Consider the following 18,822-nt stretch of genomic DNA (forward strand, 5'->3'; position numbering starts at 1 on the left):
AATATGGGCAGTTGAATAATATGGCCAGACAGCTCCATTTCTTACACTACTGATATGTGAAAGGAGATATTGCAATGTAACAGACAAAACCCCAATACAATTTTAGGTTTAGAGCAGCATTCTTTCCACACACAAGACCTGAGGTAAAAGTGCAGGGCTGGCTCAAGACATTTTGGCACCTGAGGCCATCCACAAAATGGCACCCCCCTCCCCACCTGAGCAGGGGTGAGAGTGAAGATCTACTATATGAACACTCCTGTGTTACCCTCCCACATACAAGTCCAAGGCCATCCTCTTCTCACATGGAAGGCACCCAGCTGTCTGTCCACATATTAGTAAACATGTAATTGACAATCTAAAATAAATGTAAGTATATAATAAATAGAATAGTATTAGTACTAGGATGCTGAAAGAGAACTAAAACAAAAAGTGAAACAAGGTGCCCTGGTGCTTGGTAGGTAAAATAGTGAGGTTTATGTCTCAGATGCTATTTCACATTGAAGTATTAGCTCAATCTTGCAGTATCCTCATGAATGAGCCTGTTATTCTCCTTTTAGAGTTGGGAATGTGAAGCCAAAGGCCAAGGCCAGTGACAGAGAGAGAGAGTTTGGCCATATTCAGCTATCAGTGTTGGCCCAACACTCAATGGCCCCCTGAGCAAGAACCATCCTTTGTGCACCCTCTTCTAATTTCAAATACCTTATTTTAATTATGCATACACCCCCCATTTAATGAGTTCTGTGATTTGCAGACATGATTTAAGGGAGTAAATTTGCATGCTAGGATCATGCCATGTAAACTACTTATACCTGAAGTGATTAACCTTTAGCCCTACGGATTTTGTTGGACTCCAACTCCCATCCTGCCTGACCTTTGGCCATGCTAGCTGTGACTGATGGAAGTTGGAGCCCTGCAGGTGGGACGGGGAGGGACAGATTCCCCAGGACTGGCCTGAGCCCTTTGTTTCTGCTTTTGAGTGGATAGTTGGCTAGATAGCCTGTAGAGAGCAGACACGGTGCTCTCCAGAGGTTGATGCACTCCTGGTCCCATCAGCTTCAGCCAGCATGCCCAATAGTCAGGGATCATGCGAGTTATGGTCCAACAACATGTGGAGGGCAGCGCCTTGACTTTGTTTGATAGAGGATAGCAGGTGTCCCTGCAGACCCCTTGCTCAACACAGCAGGTGGTTCCTGGGGTCACCTGCCCCTACATTTGGCCTTGTCACCAGTATTATCCACTGAGTGGTGCTTATTCTAAAAACCCCTTTGACATATTCAACCTTGACGTGTTTACTAGCACAGGAGGACATGCAGGAAACACATGCAGAATCGAGCAGCTTTCCCCTATCTGAAGGTCCTAGGAAGGGATATGAAAAAAAAGTGGGTGAGGCCTTGGACATAATTATGGGAAGAACATTCCAAGGCGTTGGGTGGGTGGGCAAGAACCGAAGAATGTGAGATGAAGAGACAAAGAGGGAATTGATCCTGTTGTCTGTCTTGAGTGAGGCGAGGCTCTTCAGAGCTGCCCTAGTACAACTGCTTCTGCTAATGACACATTTTAGGAAATGTACTCTGTACAGGAAATCTGCAGAAAGCGGAGGCGGGGAGGGGCGGCGAAGTGGTGGGAGGGCTGAAACGGTGCTCTCTGCCTTACAGGAAGAACAATTCTCCACATCGAGGGATGCGAGCAAGTATTCGGCTGCTTGCACGTACAGTAGAGGGAACTGGCTACGTGTACCACGTTTCTTACAACACGGAGTTGTTGAGGTCCCCGAAGCGTCCCCGAGCCCCTCCACACAACTTTGTTTGCCGAAGTTCAGCAGCCTTCGCCTCTTTAATGCAGAGCGGATGGTGGTGGGGCCGCACCAAGCGACTGCACTGCAGGCTGCAGATGTACGTGCACCGAAGCCACGCGCTGCTCAGGCAAAAGTACAGACATCGCCCTTTTAACGCTGTTCTGCAGGCAGCAGAAGGGAGGGGGAGGAGGAGGAGGAGAGTTCATCTGAGGACACAGTCCCAGTTCTCAGAAATCCCTTCGCTGCTGGAACATCGAGCTCCCTTTACTGCAGTTGAACAAACTGCCCTAGATTGGGGGCTGGTAAGCCCGCCCCCAGCTCGTGCAGGAAGCGCAGGGAGCCCGGACCCACGTGAGCCGCACTGAAATTAGCACCTCCACCTCGGAGACAGGCAGGCAGGCAGGCAGGGGGGGAGCAAGGCGGGGGGGGCGGGCTGCGTGACTTCTGGCCCCGGCCGTCATCAGCCTGCGTGTCAGTCGGAGGAAACGCCGGATCACCGCGTCCCTTTTTTCGCCCCGGGGCGCCGGGGAAGCTGCTGCAGACCTTCTTTGCGACCCCCCGCGGGGCTCCCTGTACTTTTTTATTTTTAAGGGCAAATGCAAGATCTGACAGCCTGGCACGTTTGCTCGGCATAAATGAAGTATTGCAATCAGGTGCCTCCCACACCCTCTCCGCCCCCCCCCCCAATATGACAGCTCCTAGGGAGAGCGGATGGCTTGCTTGCGAGGAAGAGGAGGCCGCTCCCCCCTCGCTTTCTCACGCGCGCAGCCACCTACTTGCGGGGGGGGGGGAGGAGGGGCCTTCAGGATACGCCGCCCACGCGGGCTTAAGAGAGAGAGAGAGAAATAAATAAACCCGGGCTGGTACACATTTATAAATAGCACGATTAGACAGAGCAGTACACGCTGGGGGGCACCGCAGGGCCCTCCTCTTAAGAAAAAGGCCGCCCCCCCCCCCGTAGCACGCATGTACGCAAATGACACATTGGCCGTGATGGGGGCTGTTTTGCTGCTGCTCCTGCCTGCAGCTTTTCCCTGTGAGTCAGAGGGATGCGCTTCCTGGGGCTGCTTTTTCGAACACTTTGTTCCATCCTCCCCCCGCCCCCCCCCGCATCAGAGACGCTGCCTCGCTTCAGTCACCAGATCCCCACGTTGGTCCCCCGCAGCCCCCTCTGGAGGTGACCTGACACGTGCCCCAGGGGAGCCGCGCCCGCAGCTCGACCCCCTTGCCGAGCCCCCCCCCCCCCCGAAGAAGGAGCCCCAGAGCAGCGCGGGTCCCGCCGCCAAGCAGCGAGGAATGGGGCACACGCCCCCCCCCCTCTCGGCGCCTCGTCTTCCCTCCCTCCCTCCCTCCTCCCGCCCCGCCCCCGGCCCGCCCCCTCGGCGCGACTCCGCCCCGCTTCACCTCGAATAACCCTCTGTTCCCTCCTTGGCCAGCCCCGCCCCTCGCCTCGCAGACTCCGACGCGCGAGGCCCCGCCCCTCCCTCCTTCCCTCCGCGCAGGCGCCCCCGCAGGGCCGGGAGGGAGCAGATGGGCGCCTCGCCTCCCGCCTCCTTCCCGGGCGGGGGGGGGGGGGAGGGCGGAGCAGCCCGAGAGCCCCTCTCGCCGCCAGGCCGCGAAGAGACGCCGCCGAGCGCGGAACCGCCGAGGAGGAGGAGGAGGAGGCTTGGGCTTGTTTACCTCCTCCAGGACGGGCGGGAGTTGAAATCTGGGCAGATGCAGAGGAGTCGTGGGGGGCGGGAAGGGAAGGATGTGGGCGCCCCGTTGACACGCTCCATTCGGGCGGCCGAAGCACACGGGGTGGGGGTGGGGGGGTGGAGTGCGTGTTGTTTTTCAGCCAGACGTTTTTGGGGGCGGGGGGCGGGGAGAACGATCCAAAGGGAGAGCACTTCTCCAAACAGAACAATATTGCAAAACCTTTCTTGAAAAACGGGATGTAAAAACCTTCCAACACCTCCTTAATGCAGTCCCTAAATGCTCTCCTCCTCAATGAGGAGATAATGCAACATTTTCAGAATTTGCTCCTTTCAGCCCCTCGCCAGGAGAAGATAGTGCCATCTGTGAGAACAGGCTAGCACATGCACATCTCATATGGATTTGACAAACCTATAAAATAGCCACAAGGACATCCACAGAGTAACTTAGATGGAGTAATGGGGAAAAGTGGTCCTCTTACCTATTTGAAGCTTGAACTACAGGATGGAGATAATGGGAAGGCATGAGCTTCACACAGGACTGTTTGCAGCCCAGTTTCTTATACAGCCTGACTGGTTTCATAGGTCTCCAAATTTGCTTCTACCTCTTCAAAGTTTAACATGACAGTTCCTCAAACAATATGCCCATCTTCTGCTGACTAAGTGTCAATAGTGCATTTCTGTGTTTTCTACAGGCCTCTCTTCTCTTTAGGAGATTATAGCTAGGGAGGTCATTGCTAAAAAGCTCTACAGCTGCACATTTCTACATCTCAAGAGTCTCATGTGTTAACAAGTGTGCGGGGCATATTTGCATTGACAGCAGAGCAGGGCTGCACTTTTAGCCTTGCCCCACCACCAGGTCTTCCTGCAATGACTGGATGGGATAGTGGTCTGCAGAGAAGTTCCAGCACATGGACACCTGCTCGTGTAGGAGCACCACACCACTCGGGTTGGGCAGGTGTCCTGATTGTGTGGAGCTCCCAGGCATGAGCAAGTGCTCCCTCACTGGAATGTCTCTGCAGACAACCATACGCAGCATGTGGTTGCACAAAGAAGACTCGGTGGCCAAGGTGGTGCTAAAAGCTCATTGGATGATCTTGGGTACGTCATTATTTCTTATTGTAATTTATTCAGGTGATTGTGAGGAGGAAATGGAATAACCCTGTGTATGGCACCTTGACCAGTAGTGATGTATGGAAGTGAGAGCTGGACCATAAAGAAGGCTGATCGCCGAAGAATTGATACTTTTGAATTATGGTGCTGGAGGAGACTCTTGAGAGTCCCATGGACTGCAAGAAGATCAAACCTCTCCATTCTGAAGGAAATCAGCCCTGAGTGCTCACTGGAAGGACAGATCCTGAAGCTGAGGCTCCAAGACTTTGGCCACCTCATGAGAAGAGAAGACTCCCTGGAAAAGACCCTGATGTTGGGAAAGATGGAAGGCACAAGGAGAAGGGGACGACAGAGGACGAGATGGTGGGACAGTCTTCTCGAAGCTACCAACATGAGTTTGACCAAACTGCGGGAGGCAGTGGATGACAGAAGTGCCTGGTGTGCTCTGGTCCATGGGGTCACGAAGAGGCGGACACGACTAAACGACTAAACAACAACATGGCACCTTGAACTCCGCTGAGGGAAGAAGGAATACAATGATGAAAAGGAAGATAATCAGTAAGCAACAGTATCCTATCTTAACTCTAGAAACCATTATTCAGACATGATCACGAACACAATGCCATTGTATCTCCCATGCCACACCTCATATTTGCCTTAGAAGAGTTTGGATTTGATATCCCGCCTTTCACTCCCTTTAAGGAGTCTCAAAGCGGCTAACATTCTCCTTTCCCTCCCCACCCCACAACAAACACTCTGTGAGGTGAGTGGGGCTGAGAGACTTCAGAGAAGTGTGTCTAGCCCAAGGTCACCCAGCAGCTGCATGTGGAGGAGCAGAGACGCGAACCCGGTTCCCCAGATTATGAGCCTACCGCTCTTAACCCCTACACCACACTGGCTCTTACTTGGGATCTTGCAGAGTTTAGATGCTTTAATGCAGTTGCATGGTTGCTACTGTGGTGCAAGGTGGAAGCGAGTGCAATTCTAGGCATGCCTGCTTGGTGGGGAACCTTTTAAAGCCTGAGGGGCACATTCCCTTCTGGAGTGCTGCATGTCAGCAATGGGGGCGGTCAAAGGCAAAGTGGGAGGAGCAACTGAGGTGACTCTTACCTGTTTTTAGTAGGTGACATTCCATCTGCAAAAAATATGTATACACACACACACTTCTTACCAGCCTCTAGTCAAGCAAGTAAGAGACATTCCACTGGGGCAAAAGCCCTCCAGGAAGCTGCCAAGCAGAGTCAGTGAAAGGTGCTGGGCGTGGGGAAGAGTCATGAGGGCCTGAGGATCACCTTTTGCCCTAGGGCTGAAGTTTACCACCCCAGATGTATAGGACTGCAGCCTGAGGTGGCATCCTATTCAGCTCACCCACTTTCACATTAGATAGGTTGGGGTTTTAAGAGCAGAGGACCATACGGCCCACATCAGGTGAACCTAGCTTGACTGAGCAATGAGATGTGAAGGATCACTCTTCCCTTCATAGCTGTCAGTTGGTTTAAGATCCTGGTTTATGCTAACCATAGATTCCCAATTTTGACAAAAGGGGAAACTCTGTTTAATCAGAGACTTCCTGGTTTATTCCTAGTTCATGTAAAGGGCCGACCTGTAAAGTTCATGTAAAGGCCTGCGAAATCAAGAGATGAACTGTAACACCAACAGTTACCAGGGAGATCTACTCTTTACAAGGAGCTGCAAATGACACATCTGGATTTTATACGGTACTACTGGCTTATCAACTCTGTTGCGTCTTATCCTTTTAAAATATTTTTATTAATTAGCTCTTCTAACTGAGTGCTGGCACAAAATCCTGTTTTTGTGCAAATCACCTGTAAATGAAATGTGTGGTCTATTACTCAGTCAACAGTGAAATGGCAGAGCATAATCTATTCTCGTCTGCTTATTTGGATTCTGGAACCTCATTGCAGTCTAGCAGTCTTAATTAGGTCAGCATTGCATGCCTTTTATTTGACTCCCCTCCCCCCCCCAACCTCCCCCCAAAACACTTCACAAATGCAGCTCCATTTCTACGTTGTATTGCGATGAGGATACTTTTACTGTTTATAAACTGCAGCAAATATCATAAATAATTGTCAGGAAGTGAACTCAATTTACTGTTCTCACCATCTGAGGAAGGTCACCTTAAGGTTTGCAGTCTCTTCCAGACAGTCTTGGAGAAAAGTGATCATTTAGATCCATTTTAATCCAGTTATGGAAACAGGATTGGTTGGTGCCCTAGTGGATGGTTTGGGCTGGGGAGAGGGAGAGGGCACCTTTTTAGCTCTCCTGGACCTCTCGGGAGCCTGCATATGGCACACAACTCCTTGTTCCAGCTCCGTGTTTTCCTTTGCTTGGCATATCCCATGGCAAAGATGATGAGTACCATCTGTGATCGGAATATAAGACTTATCCTAACAACAACAACAATTTTATTATTTATACCCCGCGCATCTGGCACATTTATTCCCCAGCCACTTTGTGCGGCTCCCAGCAGAATAGTAAAAACAGGATAAAACAATAAATAAAAAAAACCTCCCTAAACAGGGCTGCCTTCAGATGTCTTCTAAAAGTCAGATAGTTGTTTATTTCCTTGACTTCTGATGGGAGCGTGTTCCACAGGGCAGGCGCCACTACCGAGAAGGTCCTCTGCCTGGTTTCCTGCAGCTTTGCTTCTCACAGGGAGGGAACCACCAGAAGGCCCTCGGCGCTGGACCTCGATGTCCAGGCAGAACAATGGGGGTGGAGACGCTCCTCCAGGTATACAGAGCCGAGGCTGTTGAGGGCTTTAAAGGTCAGCACCAACCCTTTGAATTGTGCTTGGAAACACACCTGTTGCTCTGCACAGGTCCAGGCACAGGTCCATGCTTTGCAGTGCCATGTCCCATCTTTCCCTGTAAAAACTCTCTCTTTAAAGCTGAATCGCAAGAAATGGCAATTCAGCTTTTCCACAAATTTGTGTTTGCTCCAATTATACCACTCCCACCCACTTTCTGCATGCAGAAACTGCCGAGAGTGGCTGTTAAATTTTACTCCACCAGGCCTGAGGGCAGCAGGCTAGCTCTGGAGGCACAGGCTAGGGCACACAGCTGTGGGTCCTCCTACAGAAGGAAAGAGCCAGGGGGCTCAGCAGGAACCATCAGATAGCTGCCCCTGCTCCCCACTGCCAGCATTTGTCAACTGAAGTAGTCACCAAATTCTGCCTCGGGGGGTGAGAAGAGTATAGGGCATCAACTATCTTATGCACCTTGCAGTTCCAGCTGCTTTGTTGTTGAATTATGTTTAATCCAGTGACTGCTGCAGCACATTGTTGCTGGCTTTTAATTCCAAAATGCTACTTGTTGAAATTCAGGATATATGTGGAAAAGTCCATCCAGTCCCTTCAGCATAAATGCAAAGAACTATTGTCCTGTGAACTTTAGACCTTCTCGGATAATCCATCACCCTAGCAATCACTTGCTCCTATGCCAGTAGCTGGGAACAGAGCAGAGGCAGTGGCAAGTTTCAGAGCTTGGATATTTCAACAGTTGTATTTGTATCTGTGAGTTGATATTCCTGGCAATGACTTTGTTTCTTCACTTAGTACAAGCTGTGGTATGGAACCAGAAAAATGCCAACTGTTGATTTATCAAAAGAAGCAATATTTTAATATTAGCTCATTGAATCACCCCCTTTCAATAAAAAATCATTTTGACAGATCAAGTAACTTAGGCCCATAACTGTGCATAGCCATGGGCTGCAAAGGTGATGTAGCTGCAGCAGCTATGGGTACAAAGCATGTGGGATAAGCCTGTCCTGCAATGTTACTAGTAGATTGGATTTCCATGTCACTACTGTGTACAAGGGCAATTGACATGATCGCCCCCTCTGGTGCTGTGGAATCCATTTTGGTCCTTGGTATAATGATTGGGCAGGGGTTGGAGTGTAAGTGGTGTAAATCTCTCTTGGGAGCTGACTGAGCACATGTTCCAACTCATAAATGGGCCTACTATGTAGCAGTGAGGGAAGAAAAGAGATCCTCCCTCATTGCCCCCATTGCATCCTTGGGAAACTGTCTGGCAGAGTTGTTTCATGTGGTCTGGAGGTTGGTTGTTCCTGTCCAGCAAGGTGGACCTCTGGAGCACGTGGTGACCAACTGTAACTGGGTGACAGTTGAGGTGCTGCAAGTGTGACAGGGCCAACTGAGATGTCCAATGCAATGTCAAGCTCCGTGTTGTGGGATCAGTTTCACTCAATGCAGCCCGATGATGTGGACAGCATGCCTGCTCACTCTGGCTTATTAAAGCTAGCTGGTGTGGGGTGACTGAATGGGTCAGAGGTGTGGTAAGCAGATACTTGCATGATAGAGTGGAGTCTACTGTCTTTAAAGAGGTGTGGTGCGTCCACTTCTAAAAAACCCACTCTAGCCCCAGTGTAATAACTCTAGACTGGTCACCAACACCCCTTGCTTTGCAAAGTTGGTGGTGGCACTGAATTACGGTGGTTCTATCTGTATCTTCAGACTTGTGTCCAGAGAGTAGGACTGGGTGAGTGTTCCTCAGTCCCCTGGCACTTTTGCTATGGGGTTCCACATCATCCTGTTATCTCCCCAGTGCTGTTAAATATGTAAAAAGGTATAGGACCCCTGGATGTTTAAGTCCAGTCCAAGGCGACCATGGGGTTGCTGCGCTCAGCTCACTTTTCAGGCTGAGGAAGCTGGCGTTTGTCCACAGACAGCTTTCCAGGACATGTGGCCAGTAGAACTAAACCGCTTCTGGCACAATGGAACACCACGATGGAAGCCAGAGCGCACGGGAAAACCATTTACCTTCCCACCACAGCGGTATCTGTTTATCTACTTGCACTGGCCTGCTTTTGCACTGCTAGGTTGGCAGGAGCTGGGACAGAGTAGCGGTAGCTCACCCCGTCGCATGGATTCGAACTGCCAACCTTCTGATTCGCAAGCCCAAGAGGCTCAGTGGTTTAGACCACAGCACCACCCGTGTTCCTATAATGTGCATATGAAGCCAGTGGGAGTGCTCCTTTAGAGTTTTGGATCAAAATGTCGTCGGTACACTGATTATACATAGCTCTTCCGCTCCATGAGTCCGAAGAGGCTGTGTGAAACACATATTAAAAAGTACACATATTAAAAAGTGAAATGAGAATACCGTATTTTTCGCTCTATAGGGCGCACCGGACCATAGGGCGCACCTAGATTTTAGGGGGCGAAATAAAGAAAAGGCTTGCGGATAGCTGTCTGAAGCCTGGGGTGCACAGCGGGAGTTGGCGCTGCGCTCCCCGGGCTTCGGGCTGCAGGGTGCTATCCACAAGCCTTCGGAGCCCGGCGGGCACTCCTGCCGGGCTCCGAAGGCTTGCGGATAGCTTCCTGAAGCCTGCATTCGCTCCATAGGACGCACACACATTTCCCCTTCATTTTTGGAGGGGAAAAAGTGTGTCCTATAGAGCGAAAAATACGGTAAACCTTTAAAATTAGTGCTGTGTTCCTGTGTTCACAATTTGGATTTCAGAACAAGAAGCTAGTAGTACTTGGGCAATAAGGATTTAGGAGAACACCATGTATTCTAGCAAAACAATGGGTGCTACTTTAAAACGACTAAGAAATTTATTGTGGCATAACCTTCATGGTCTAGTCAACATCTGTGGATTTTGGGTGCTATGAAAAGGTAGAAAATTGTGAGTCATTTTATTTATTGTTGTTGTGTTTTTCTGCCAGGGAGGGGGAGAGGTTCTTGTGGGATGTTCAGACCCAGGTGCCAAAATAACTTGGCTGGCCTTGGAACCTTGACACCACGACTTGACCGGTGGGTGGGTGGGTGGGTGCTGGATGCCATTTGGTGCTCTGCCTCAGGCAACGAAATGTCTTGGGCCAGCCCTGCATATGTGTAGTGCTTTATGCAATGCCACAACAATACTTGGAATAAATAATCTTTTGCAAGCAGAATAAATTGCTTTAGAGTTGCTAGAATTTAAGAACCTGGAAAATTTGTGTGTGGGGGGGGGGTAGTATAAATCAAAGTGTCTCTGTGAAGTCAGTTCTCATTTATTGTAGACTTGCAGTTTTTGCCATGTGTGTTGGTTCTGAAAGCTGGCAGCCCCCTGACAAATTCCTTTAGCTTTACACCTGCAAAGGAAACACAGAAACCAAGACTGAGGTTGAGTAAATATTGGGGCATGGTGGGGAGAGAGACTAACCAAGGTGGTTTACAAAAGAACATATTCATTATGGGGACGGTCCATTCAAAGGAAAGCAATTCTAACTGCCACTGATCCGTGCACTCTCACTGAGTTTAGTCGGGCTTAATGCTTAACTTGGCTGGATCGTGCCCAGTGTTTCTCCTAGTGCGCTGATGTTAGGGGAAAGCCCTTCGTTTCAAAAGAGCATCTCTAGAACTCAGGCTGCAGATCATTTGGGTATGATAAAAGCAGCAAAGAAAACTGCTTTGAAAGAATCCCTTTGAAGCAGAAATCAAAACATGGATACTTCCAGAAATTAATTATGAATATTTGGGTACTAATGTGGCAACAGTATTCATACAGAAGATAATCCATTCACATGAAGAAGGGTGAACAGAATACGGTTCTTTCCCTCCTCCCCCATCTGAACATGATCAAAGCCTTCCTGTGGGTTTGCCAAGTCAGTGGAAGCAGATGACAGTCAATAATGGAAAGAGGAGGTGGCATTTTTAAATACACTGGCTGCACATGAAAAGTGTGATGAACAGACAAAAGTGGTTTGCATTTATATCACATGAGCTGCAAAAACTTGATGCAACCCTGTGAATAACTTCAATAATATAAAGTTTCTAGAATGAACTCTAATGTATACAGTGGGGTCCTACCTATGGTCACTCATCCCCCATAAAAATGCGAGGAGGCTGCATTGTCACTCAGCCACCAGGTACGCTTCCCAAGGCAGTCTCTGGTTTCCTAGACAAAGGGGCTGAAGGAAGCAAAGTGAAAGGCTCAGTCTTTCAGGCTCCACTCCCCCTGATCACCTCCATCGTTCCTGTAATAACACTGGGGTGGTGGTGAAGTCCCCTATTTCCCAATGAGAGCAGCGCCCAGTGTCAGAAGAGGAAACAAATGTCATGTATTTCTTTTGGTTTTGCTACCGCTTAACTTATTGTGATATTAACACTTTGAAATATGGAGTTGGACGCTGGAAGGGCCCAAAGGAGTGGAAAAGTGTCAGACTTTCCAAGTGTCGCTATTTTCCTTAGATGTCCCTGATTTATAGAAGCTCTCCCAGTTTCTGATTTGATCCCAGAATATCCTGCTTTTCCTTTGGATGCCCCTATTTTCATTGGAGAAATGTTGGAGGGTATGGAGTTATCCAACCCCCCCAAGCTGTCTGAAGGCAATCCTGTATAGGGAAGGATTTTTTTTAATGTTTAATGTTTTATTATGTTTTTATATATGTTGGAAGCTGCCCAGAGTGGCTGGGGTATACAGTAAAATGGTCATGATGGAATGGGACGTCCCTATTTTCATCGGAGAAATGTTGGAGGGTATGAAGTGTCATCCTCTGCTGTTGCTAGGTGCTTCTCTAATAAGGAAATGGGAGATCAACCCAGTAGTTTCTGCTTCATCTTAGGGGCCTCTGGGACCATTTCCCATTTTTCAACAAGAGCAATGTCCCACTGTCCTAGTCCCACTGCCTTTTCCAGACATTTGGGGGCTGTGCAGAGCTGGCTGGTTTCTGTGGGGGAGCAGAAACAGGCTAACTCCTCTCACTCTATTCAGCGATGGACATTGACAGATACCTAGAAATGCCAAACACTAATGCCAGGCCCAAGGTACACAGGCATGACATGAATCAAAAGAGTGAGAATGACCATGCTCAGATCAAACTCTGACCTGGTAGGGTGAAATGACGGGCAGAGCCAAAGGACAGACATTTTAATGGCTCATTTACCTATGCCGGAGTCACCGGAGTGGTGCCTGCATTCTGAGCTGTTCCCACCGGTGCCTCCTATAGCACCCATGAAAGGGCTCAGTAAATGCTCCCTCCAAAATCCATAGCACATGAATGACTGTTTGCTCTTCCTGATCAGCTCCTGCTAGCACTGACTCTGTCTGTCTGATATCAGACACATACCCTTAAACATAAAGGTAAAGGTAAAGGTACCCCTGCCTGTACGGGCCAGTCATGTCCGACTCTAGGGTTGTGCGCCCATCTCACTTAAGAGGCCGGAGGCCAGCGCTGTCCGGAGACACTTCTGGGTCACGTGGCCAGTGTGACGAAGCTGCTCTGGCGAGCCGGCACCAGTGCAGCACACAGAAACGCCGTTTACCTTCCCGCTATAAAGCGGTACCTATTTATCTACTTGCACTTAAGGGTGCTTTCGAACTGCTAGGTTGGCAGGAGCTGGGACCGAACGACGGGAGCTCACCCCACCGCGGGGATTCGAACCGCCGACCATACAATCGGCAAATCCTAGGCACTGAGGTTTTACCCACAGCGCCACCTGCGTCCCCCCCTTAAACATACCCACCACCTTTTACTGGATGCCAGGGTGGGCATCTTCATCCCTAGAATGTTTGTGCCACGTGAAGAAGCCTAGAGCTTTAATTCTTCACTGCACCAGGACTCCGCAGTGGAAGAGCCAAGGGGAGTGAAGTGGAAAGGTGGACATCTAGCAGGCAGGTGGCTCTCAATTTGCATTGAAGCCAACCAATTGTAGGAGAGATCTTAAAAAGCTTTTCCACAGCACTGACAGTAATGTAAGAATGTCTTTGTTGCCATTGCAATGGGGAAGTGTCATCTGTCAGAACTGTTCTGTGTGGTGAACACCCAGCAAATTCTGGCTGCTCTCTCCTTCTAGCTAAGTTGTCATCTGCCTACTTTAACAATTTTCCGTGTGTACTGATCTTGCAGACAGAATTGCTTGTATATTTTTCTTGACACTTGAGCTGCGATTTGATTAGAGAATTAACAGTAACTCCAACCCAGCACCAGTAGGATGCTGCCCTCCGATTTTCATCTAATGGATAGGAAAGGAGAAGCAGACTTGCTGCAGGGAATAGCTTACTCACTTAAAAAAATAAAAAACAAGGAAAGATGTATGATCTAGTGCTGTAGAGGGGAAATATGCAGCCTTCAAAAAATTAACAGAAATAAGAATGAATGTTACAACAGCAAAATGTTCGCAAAATGGCAGGAGGAATGGGAAAAGCTTAGCTTAGTTTAAAATTACTTTAACAAAGCTTACAATGTGGTAGGAATCAGGAATGTCCAGAACTAAGGGATGTCCAGAACTATTGTGCATCCATATTTCAAGCCACATTCACTATCACAAATATACAAGTGTTGTAAAAGTGTAGTCTCTAAAAAATGGAAGAAGCTCCCTGAGAAAAGGAACATGAATTCTGTGCAACGGGTGAGTCAGAACTGCACATTTAATGTGTAAAACACAGCCTTCTAGTCTGGGCTTAGTTTCAAGAAGTATCGCCCACAAATTTGGTGTGTGTGGATGGATTGGTAGTAGCGCAGGAATGAGTATGTTACAAGTCTGACTGCATTTTGCCAGGTCAAAGCCACATGGTAGAACTTGGTTCTTCCTCTGTTTAAGCACTGATATTTCCTCGATGGGATGTACTCAAGGATGGCGCTTGTCAACTATCTTGATATATTTTGCAAGTTCTTTTCTTAATCTCCTCTATTATTTATAAATTTCATTTCATTTATGAATTGCTTCCCATGTGGCATCCTGAAGCGATTTACAATATAAGCACATATATAAAAGTGTTGCACACTGAAATATACTCAGAGTCGCAAAGTGATTTCATGCTCTTTATTCAGCTCATAGTGGTGAGGAGGAATGAATCAATGTCCCCTCAAAGTATCTGCTTATATACATTATTTACACAATGGGCTGCACATGATTGGCTAATTCTGGAATTCTACTGTAAGCCAATCAGGTTGTGGATTCACTTATATCTGGAGCATGATTGGGTGGTTCCTGCCAACCAATCAGACTGCTGCATTGTTCTAGGACCAATCAGACTGATGCATTCAGAATCCTATTGTTCTAGGACCAATCAGACTGCTGTGATTTGGATCCTATTGTTCTAGGACCAATCAGACTGCTGCAGTTTCGATCCTATTCAACTCAGTACATAACACCCCTCCCCTCTAAGTTCCAGTCCTGCCCGGGAGGTCACATTCATAGTCCTCGAGGTACGCCGGCGGCCTACGCGTGCGTTGCGGCCTGTGGTGTTCCCTGGTCCGGGGTTCAGGTTCTGGCTCGTGTTCCAAGGATGCTGGTTGTGATGGGCCTGTTTGGTCTGGCGCAACCGGCTCGCTCAGTCGTGGTTCTGGTTCCGGTGTCCTTTCGGCCTCGCGGGTCCTCTCTGTATTTACTGATTCTGCCTCTCCTGCTGGCCCCTCCTGCTCTATGGGCCTCACTGCCGCTCTGTTCCCTTGGGACTCCTCTGACCTTTCCTCCTCCTGGTTTTCTCCTGGGAATCGTCGCCGTATCTGGTCGCAGTGGCGGCGCCAGCATTGCCCCCCATCCGTTAGCACCTCGTATGACACGGGGCCAGTGACCCTGGTGACTGTGGCGGGTACCCATGCTGGGCCTGCCCCAAAATTCTTTGCGTACACTGGGTCCTGGGCCTCGAAGGTCCGGGGGTTCCTGCCTTCCCCCACCACTACCTCATCCTGAGCTCTATCGGGGTGAAGGCGGTCCAATCTGATTGCAAGGCGCCGACCCATTAGTAGTTCAGCGGGGCTCTGGCCAGTCGTTGAGCTGGGGGTGCTGTGCTGTGCTAGGAGGAATGTGGCAAGGCGGTACTCCCAATCCCCTTGCGTCATGCGGCGAAGGGTGTCCTTGGTGGTCCGCACCATGCGTTCTGCTTGGCCATTGGTGGCAGGGTGGAATGGCGCCGAACGGATGTGGCGGATGGCGTTCTGCGCTGTGAAGGTTTGGAATTCTCCTGACGTGAATGCAGTCCCGTTGTCTGAGACGAGAGTGTCAGGGAGCCCGTGGGTTGCAAACAGCCTGCGTAGTATCCGGATGGCTGCGGATGTAGAAGTGGACGGTACCAGTGCGACTTCCAGCCATTTGGTGTAGGAGTCCACCACTATGAAGAATGTTTTCCCCTGAAAGGGGCCAGCAAAGTCCACATGCAGGCGTGACCATGGTGCTCGGGCGGACTCCCAGGACTGGACTGGGGCCCTTGGGGGATCTGGGCGGGATTCTTGGCAGGCCTGGCAGTGTTTGACCCAGGCCTCTATCTCTCCGTCGATCCCCGGCCACCACACATAACTCCTGGCCAGAGCCTTCATTCTTACTACCCCTGGGTGTGTCTCGTGTAGGGCTGTGAGGACCCTTTTGCGGAGGGGCTGGGGAACAACGACCCTGCTTCCCCATAACAGGCACCCCTTGTGGGCCGACAGTTCATGTTTGCGGGTTGTGTAGCCAGCGAATTCTGGCCCAGGGCTGTTGCTGGGCCATCCCCTCCACACCCAGTCCAGGACCCGGGAGATGACCCTGTCTTTCTTGGAATGGTGTGCAACTTCTTGTGCCTGAATGGGGCGGTCGGGAAGCAGCTCCAGGCTCATAACCTCTTGTGCAGGTGCTGGGTCGGGGCCTGTTTCCGGTAGTGGTAGCCTGCTGAGGGCGTCCGCATGGCCCATCGCCTTCCCAGGTCGGTGAATCAGTGCATACTGGTAGCTGGCAAGGAAAATTGACCACCTGAGGACGCGAGGAGACAGCACTTGGGGGGTCTGCTTTTCGGGGGCAAACAAGCCAAGCAACGGCTTGTGGTCAGTCACCACGGTGAAGGGCCGCCCGTACAAGAAATCATGGAATTTTTTTACTCCCTTCACGATTGCCAGCCCCTCCTTGTCTATTTGTGAGTAGTTCCGTTCGGTTGCGCTGAGTGTCTGGGAAAAGTATGCTACTGGTACCTCTCTTCCATCCGGGAGTTGGTGTCCCAGGACAGCGCCAATGCCATAGGGTGAGGCGTCGCATGCTAGCACCACCGGCAGCCTCTCGTCGAAGTGTGCCAAGACCGAGTTTGAGACAAGCAAGTCCTTGACTGCCTGGAATGCAGCCTCCTGGCGCTGGCCCCACACCCAAGGGGCCCGCTTGTCCAGAAGTCTGTGTAGGGGCTCTGCTACCGCCGCTTTGTGGGGAAGGAAGGAATGGTAAAAGTTCAATAGTCCCAAGAAGGCCTGAAGTTCAGTCTTGTTCTTGGGCACTGGGGCATCACAAATGGCCCGTACCTTGTCCCCAGTCGGGTGGACCCCTTCTGCGTCCACCATAAATCCCAGAAAGTCCACCTGAGGCACTCCTAGTAGACATTTTTCCCGCTTCACCTTGAGACCCGCCGTCTGGAAACGGTGCAGAACGGTGCGGAGGCGGTCCTCAAACTCCTCTGGTGTGGGCCCGGCAATCAACACATCATCGAAGAAGGGGGTGACGCCAGGAATTCCTTTAAGGAGAGAGTCCATTAGGTTCTGGAATATGCCTGGTGCCACGCTGACGCCGAATTGCAGCCGCTTTACCCTGAACGCTCCTCTGTGCGTCACAATCGTCTGTGCCTCTGCTGTGGCCTCATCTACTGGTAGCTGTTGATATGCTTGGGCCAAGTCCAGCTTGCCAAAAATTTTCGACCCAGCCAGGGTGGCAAGGACATGGCTGACCACTGGCACTGGGTATGCATGGGCCGTGAGGGCCTTGTTTATGGTACATTTGTAGTCTGCGCAGATGCGGACCGAACCATTAGGCTTGACGGGTGTGACGATTGGGGTTTCCCAGGGGGCATTAGGCACTGGCTCCAGCACTCCTTGCTCCACGAGCCGGTCCAATTCCTCGTCTATACGGGGTTTCAGGGCGAACGGGACCCGGCGGGCCTTGAGCCTGACTGGTCGTACTGCGGGGTCAAGCTGTAGAGCAATGGGGGGGCCCGTATACTGTCCCAATTTCCCATCAAAAACCCCCGGAAATTCCTTGCATATGGCGTCCATGTCCACTTGTAAACTCGTGTTGTTCACCCCGGTGACGGCTAGCCCCAGTGGTCCAAACCATGCCAATCCCAGTAAGCTAATGTAGGGGCCCTTGACCACAAGCAAGTCCAGTTGCCGCGTCCGCCCTCGGTATTGCACCCTGAAGGTCCCCACCCCCATTGTGGGGACCTTACGTTTCTGGAAGTCCCGGAGGGTGAATGGGGCCGGCCTGAGTTTGGGACCCCCAGTAGGACACAGTTTCCTTAAGGTCCTTGCCGAGATTATGGATAGATTTGAACCCGTGTCAAGCTCCATGCGGCATGGGGCCCCCTCTATCTGTACCTCTACATAAATTTTCTCTACGTTGGGGTGGGGCAACTGGTATACCTGGAAGTCCGTGAGCTCCGTTGAGTTGCCTTGGTGCGTTGGGCCCCGGGACCTGGGGCTCTTGGATTGGTCATCTGATGTCTGGCGTCGGGTGGGCCGAGCCCGACACACCCGGGCGATGTGTCCCGATTTTCTGCACTGCCTGCACTCTGCGTTGCGGAAACGGCAGGTCCTCCTCTCGTGACTTTCTCCACAGCTTGCGCAGTTCCCTCCTTCTCGTCGAGGCAGCTGTGGTATGTGGGCTGCTTGAGTGCGCTGCTGTACTCGGTGCACCTCCTCCCTGTTGGATCCTGAGTCGTCGGTGAGGTCTTCATGGTGGACCCTCGGTTGGGACGGCTGGCTCGGCCGTGCCTCTTGCGTCGACTTCTCAGCAGCTTCCGTTGCCAGGGCCTCCTCCAGAGCGACCTGGAACGTTAGGTTCTTAGCGTAGAGGCGTCGTTGCAGCTTCTCATCCCTCAGGCCACCGACGAGGCGGTCACGAAGCATGTTCTCCAGCTCTGAGAAGTTGCAGAACCGGGCGGCTTGGCGGAGAGAGGTCACAAACCCAGTTATGGTTTCCCCAGGGGCTTGCCGCTTTGCGTAGAAGGCATTTCGACGAGCCACCACTGAGGGCTGTGGCGAAAAGTGCCCCTTCAGCTGTTCCATTATTGTTTTGTATGGAACTGTAGCGACGTCTTCAGGCGCAAGGAGAGCCCGGGCGATTTCAAACGTCTCCTCTCCGCAGACGCTGAAGAATATTGCCCTCTTCTTGGCGTCTTCTTCATCGGTGACCCCTTTGGCTTCTAGGAGGAAGGTGAAACGAGAGGCGTACGCTTCCCAGTCTCCAGATGCTGGGTTGAACGGCGAGAAGCTGCTGTTGGTTGCCATTCTGAGTTCCTTGT

The 18,822-nt window shown here is 50.8% G+C and overlaps 2 long non-coding RNA genes across 2 annotated transcripts in view; one reads left to right on the forward strand and one right to left on the reverse strand.

The window, feature by feature from the left end:
• LOC310659768 overlaps nucleotides 1-18,822 on the reverse strand; it is a 38,711-nt gene that overhangs the window by 5,579 nt on the left and 14,310 nt on the right. The gene's annotated exons all lie outside the window — the stretch shown is intronic.
• Nucleotides 8,507-10,544, forward strand: LOC310659797. The gene is made up of 2 exons (XR_014503015.1): nucleotides 8,507-9,209; nucleotides 9,895-10,544. It is a non-coding gene; the product is annotated as an uncharacterized lncRNA (long non-coding RNA).

This window comes from Podarcis tiliguerta, assembly GCF_965153285.1.
Source record: "Podarcis tiliguerta genome assembly, chromosome: 11".
NCBI classification, from domain to species: Eukaryota; Metazoa; Chordata; class Lepidosauria; order Squamata; family Lacertidae; genus Podarcis; species Podarcis tiliguerta.